Source organism: Hordeum vulgare, chromosome 3H (genome assembly GCF_904849725.1).
Source record: "Hordeum vulgare subsp. vulgare chromosome 3H, MorexV3_pseudomolecules_assembly, whole genome shotgun sequence".
Taxonomy (NCBI): domain Eukaryota; kingdom Viridiplantae; phylum Streptophyta; class Magnoliopsida; order Poales; family Poaceae; genus Hordeum; species Hordeum vulgare.
In genome coordinates this window covers 317130973-317137048 of record NC_058520.1, presented here as the reverse complement: position 1 = coordinate 317137048, position 6076 = coordinate 317130973, and positions in this window count along the sequence as shown.

Here is a 6076-nt window from a genome sequence, read left to right as displayed (position 1 = left end):
CATGATGAAGATCTTAAAATGATGGGCACTTCTACTATTGAATCTTTGTTTACACCTTTTAATGTTAATGATAAAAGGATCAGATATGATTCAAATCTAGTAAACGAGCGTCCCGTTTGCTTGGAGGGTGATGATTTTTATGCTAAAATTGAAAAGGTGGGTTTGGAGATGTCAAAACTTTAACTAGTGATGTGCCCACTATTTTGGATTACAAGGAATTTAAGTATGATAATTTCTCTGTGGAAGAATGTATTTCCTTTCTGCAATCCATTATTATCTCACCCAATTCTTCTGAACAAAACAAAGAGTTTAATCCACACATAGGGAAAGCTATGGTGAAAGGTTATGATGAGAAACTTGATCTTGATGTTTCTATTCCTAGAAAGTTGCATGATGAGTGGGAACCTACTACCAAAATTAAGATAAATAAATATGAATGCAATTATTTGTGTGACCTTGGTGCTACTGTTTCTACTATACCTAAAACTTTATGTGATGTGCTTGGTCTCACTAATATTGAAGGATGTTCCCTAAACCTGCATCTTTTGAATTCTACCATCAGGAGACCCTTGTGTAGAATAAATAATGTGCGTGTAGATTTCACTGTGCTTGATACTGATTGCAACCCTACTTGTCCAATTATATTTGGAAGACCCTTACTACGAACTATAGGTGCAACATTGACATGAAAGAGGGAAATATAAGCTTCCAATATCCATGAAAGAAAGGAATGGAACACTTCCATAGAAACATAATTAGGCCACCATATGAATCAATCATGAGCGGCACTTATGGGTTGAGTGTCAAAGATGGTAACACTTGAAACTATGCAATATGCCTAGTTAGGGGCATAAAACAATAGCGCTTGTCGGGAGGCAACCCGATAGTTATATTTAATTTTTTTTTTGTTTTTCTATTAGTTTGTGATAACATCATTATTGCCTCTGTAATGATTGTTTTTATGTTTTAGTTAGTTTTTTTTACCAAAGTAAAGCCTTTGGGATGATATGCATGATGAGTAGAATCGATATGGTGCAAAACCCAAAACTTTGACGTGTAGTGCAGAATTTCTCTGATTTTACTGCAACGTCTTTTGAAGCTGAAATTTTTACACAACTGATACATAAATTCCTGAGGTATTCCTAATTTTTCAGAATCTTTGGAGTTGTAGAACTATAGGTTCATTCAAGATTACTACAAACTGTTCTATTTTAGTCAGATTCTATTTTTGCATGTGTAGTTTGCTTGTTTTGATGATGATATGGATTCTATCGGGGGGTATAAGACATGGAGTAGTTAAGATACAGTACCCTATGCAAAAATAAATAAGAATCAACTTGTAACATCACCTGAAAGTATTTTATATGTTTCTTATACTAATGGATATCACGAAGTTTTGTTGAGTTTTATGTGATTGAAGTTTTCAAGTTTTGGGTATTGTCTTGATGGACAAAGGATTGAGGAGTAGGAAGAGCCTAAGCTTGGGGATGCCCAAGGAACCCCAAGGCAATATTCTAGGAAGACTCAAACGTCTAAGCTTGGGGATGCCCCGTAAAACATCCCCTCTTTTTGTCCCAATCCATCGGTATGTTACTTGGAGTTCTATTTTTATTCATCACATGATATGAGTTTTGCTTGGAGGGTCATTTTCTTATGTTTGCTTTTACTTTCAGTTTTCCATTTTTTTTCTGGACACAACAATTTGAGAGAGATATCACATCAACACAATTTGTTAAAATACTCTATGTGCTTCACTTATATCGTTTAAGCTTAACAGTTGCTCTAGTTCTTCACTGTTATCTTTTTGAGAAAAGTGGCATGTAGATTCTATAGATATATTATACTCTTGTTATTCACTTATATTTGTTTGGGATCTGGACAAATAGTGATGGTAATTTTCATTGGTCATAAGACTATATCAGAAATAATGAGTATTTAGTGAGTGGTGATAAGAAACCATCATGTATCACATATAGAGAAATTCTGGGTTAATGATATTGATGTGGTTATATGAAAAAGGTGGGAGTGCATTATTATTAATTCAGATAGGTGTCTATATTAAGAGATGTTAAACTTGTTGATCATCTAAAAAATTAAAAAGGCATGGTGATTATGTGTGAGAATTTCCATTCCTCGTTGAAATCCTTGTGTTGTTTTCAGTCGGACTCGTGTGATGGTTAATTCCTACCAATACTCTACCTTGAAACATGCGAGTAGTACTTCGATTCATGATAAAACTAATAATATTTTGCAATAAGTATATGAGTTCTTCATGACTAATGTGACACCATGGACGTATGCACGCTCACCTCCTCATATTTGCTAGCCTCTTCGGTACCGTGCATTGCCTATTCTCACCTTGAGGAAAGGTGCAACTTCCGCCGGTGCATCCAAACCCCATGACAAGAAACACTCTATTGCACATAAACCTTTTTATATCCTAATCAAAACATCCATCATATCTACCTATCATGGCATTTCAATAGCCATTGCGAGATATATTGCCATGCAAATGCCATCGTCACTTCACATGACTAGTTCGTTCATCATCATAATGCTTTGCATGATCATATAGAGCTCACATAGTATTTGTGGAAAAGCCACCATTCATCATATTTTTGATACATGTCATGCTATATCCTTGCACATCCCGGTACATTGCGAGAGGCATTCATTCAGATTCATATCGTCCTATCAGTTTTCATATTGAGCTGTAAGTAAATAAAACTGTGATGATCATCATTATTAGAGAATTGTACCTATGAGGAAATAAGAATGGGGGAGACCAAATGAGCCCACCATAAAAAATGAATGAGATAAAAAGAGAGAATGGACTTTCCACTATCCTTTACCACACTTGTGCCTCAAAGTGGGACATTGTTCTTCGTATAGAGAGTCTCGTGTTGTATCATTCATATGCTAGTGGGAATCAGTTTTTCATAAACTTGGCATGTATATTCCATTGTCGGGATTCCTCCAAATCCTGAGGCCTTCATGAGGGAGCAAGCTGGATGCACAACCCACTTAGCTCCAGTGGAGCTTTCATACACTTATAGCTCTTGTGCATCATTTGCATGGCAATCCCTACTCATCACATCAGTATCTATCGACGTGCATCTCCATAGCTCGTTGGTATGACTATTGGATGTGAGACTATCTTCTCCACTTTTACCCCTTTTAAACCTACCACCATATTTTGTTCCATATTTAAGCTAAGTCTAATGTTTCATGCTCATGTATTGCGTGAAGAATAAAACGTTGTTGCGTATTGAAAAAGTATGCTCCAATTCCCTGACTTGGACACCGTGGTGCTTGACATTTGTACTAATGTGGTGAATATGGAGCCATGCCATGCTAATGTAATAAAGATGGATGGGAGGGAAACAATCTTTGAGGATTGTATACTTCGAAAGATTAGTGATTTGCTGCTTATACCTATAAATATTTCTATGTTAATGTTTCTTAATTCATCGTTTCTCAATGAGCACACATGCATAAGGTTACATCAAAGATAGCATGTAAAATAAAAAAAAATTGTTTTTATTATTTACTAACTCGAGGACGAGCAGGAATTAAGCTTGGGGATGCTTGATACGTCTCAAACATATCTATAATTTTTGATTTGTCCATTGTGATATATTATCATTCTAAAATACTTATGGGGTATTATGTTACCATTTTATATTATTTTTGAGCACTAACCTATTGAGCTAGTGCCTAGTATGAGTTGTTGTTTTCTATGTGCTTTTCACTTTGCAGGTTTTACATACAAAATAAGGACCATTTGCCTTGAAACTTTCTGGTAATTTTTTCTAGACCAAAAGAACACCAACGAGCATTGGAAGAAGGTTGGAGGCCTCACGAGGGGCCCACAAGACACAACCACACAACCTGGGGTCCTGATGGCTAGTGCCTTCCCCGTGGCCCTCCCGACACTGTTCTTTGTCTTCTAATTTCTGATCTACACTTTTTACACCGCTGCAAGTGTCTGTTCCGACGGGAGGCCATCTGGTGCTCCATTCCGATACCCTGTCTGATGGGGACCAATGGCCTCATCACCAACTTTGCTTCCCTCATGATGATGTGTGATTAGTTCACCAGAGACCTATGCTTCCATGGCCAATACCTTGATGACAATCTCTCTCTCTATTTGATATTCAATACAATGATCATCGCATCTTCACTTTGATCCATATGATATAATTCCTTTTGTGTAGTGCGGTTGTTGGGATCCGATGAATTGCGGGTTTATATTCATATTATTCTTGATAAATATTTGAGTCTCTTCTAAATACTTAGATGATTCTTATGTGAATGATTTTGATAGCTTCATAATTCTCTCCGATCTATTGAAACAGTTTGGTCAACTAGATTGATATTTCTTCGGTGAGAGAGGTGCAATGTGGTAGGTTTCACGTGTCGAATTTCTATATCCTAGTGGGAGAAGGGGACAAGCTGCGTCTTTATGTTTCTATTACTAAGGACAAAACGACGAGATTTATTATTATTGCTTTATTTTACTTTATCTACATAATGTCATTTTCCTCCATGCATTACTTTGTTTTACTTAATACTCTAGATGCATGCTGGATAACGGTCGATGAGTGCAGTAATAGTAATAGGTACACGTAGGAGTCGGCCTATCGTTTTATAGATGTGATGCCAATATACACATGATCATTGCCTTGAATATCTCATAACTATCCGCTTTTCTGTCAATTGCCCAATAGTAATTTTTTACCCATTGTATGCTAATTTTCAAGAGATATCCATTAGGAAAAGATATGCCCCCCGGGTGTATTCACAACATATTGATAAAACCTTCATTACATTGTTTCCATTTACTTGTTTTTATTTTATATTTGTATCTACAATTATCTACACACCTCACTTGCTTGCAAATAACAAGACAAGAGGATTGATAACCCTCTTGTCCGTGTTTGGTGCAAGTTGTTTGTTCCTTTGTGTGCAGTCGCTGAAGACGATTGTGGCTGATATTCCTATTGGTTCGATAAACCTTTGTTACATAAATGAAGGAAATAGTTACGTGCATTGTGCTGTGATAACTCGTTCCTCTTCAGAGAAAACCCAACGTAGATCGCAAGTATAACTGGGTAAACAAATTACTATTGGGAAACTGATAGAATAACACATAGTTATGACACATTATTCATGGCAATGATTATTTGTATATAGGCTTCATCTCCATAAACAAGTAAACCAAAACGATCCTCCATCTACAGCTATTACACCACTTTGAGAGCGCTTCTATGCTTGCCTCTCTAGGTTTTAAGTTCATGACAAACAAAGCAATGTTGGATGTAGGATGACATGATGTAGACAAAGTAAGAGAAACACTATGGTTAGACCCTCTCATTTTATCCTCAATAGCCACTATATAAATACGTGTCTTGTCCCCTTCTTTAACTGGGATATAGAGCACCGCAAGATTTAACCGAGTACAACGCACCACTCCCAGTGAAGATAAATCAGTCTATCTGGCCAAGCTAAATAGATAGATTAGAGAGCAATTTGAAGCTATAATAATCATGCATAATAGAAATCACACAAAATTCAATTACTTTCAATGAATAACCTTATCATAAACCCACAGTTCATCGAATCCCAACAAGCACACTACAAAAGAGGATTACATCGAATAGATCACTACGAGAATCGCGGACAACGTTGTATTGAAGATCATATAGAGAGAGAAGAAGGCATCTACGTACTAGCTATGGACCCTTAGGTCCGTGGTGGACAACTCACACATCATCATGGAGGTAGCAAGGTTGATGTAGATGGCATCAGTGATCGATTCCCCTCCGGCAGGGCACCGGAAAAGGACTACAGATGGGATCACTTCATAACATAAGCTTGCGGTGGTGGAAAACGTGTTTCTTGTGGGTATCTATTGGGTTTCCTGATTTTAGAGAATTTATGAAGGTGGAAATAGGTCAGACAGAGCCACATGGGTGCCACAAAGCATCAGCGTGCATCGTGTTGCCTTGTCATCTCCTTGTTTGTCCTTTGGTCTCCTCCCGGAGCTCCTAGGGTCTATTCTATCCAAAAAAAT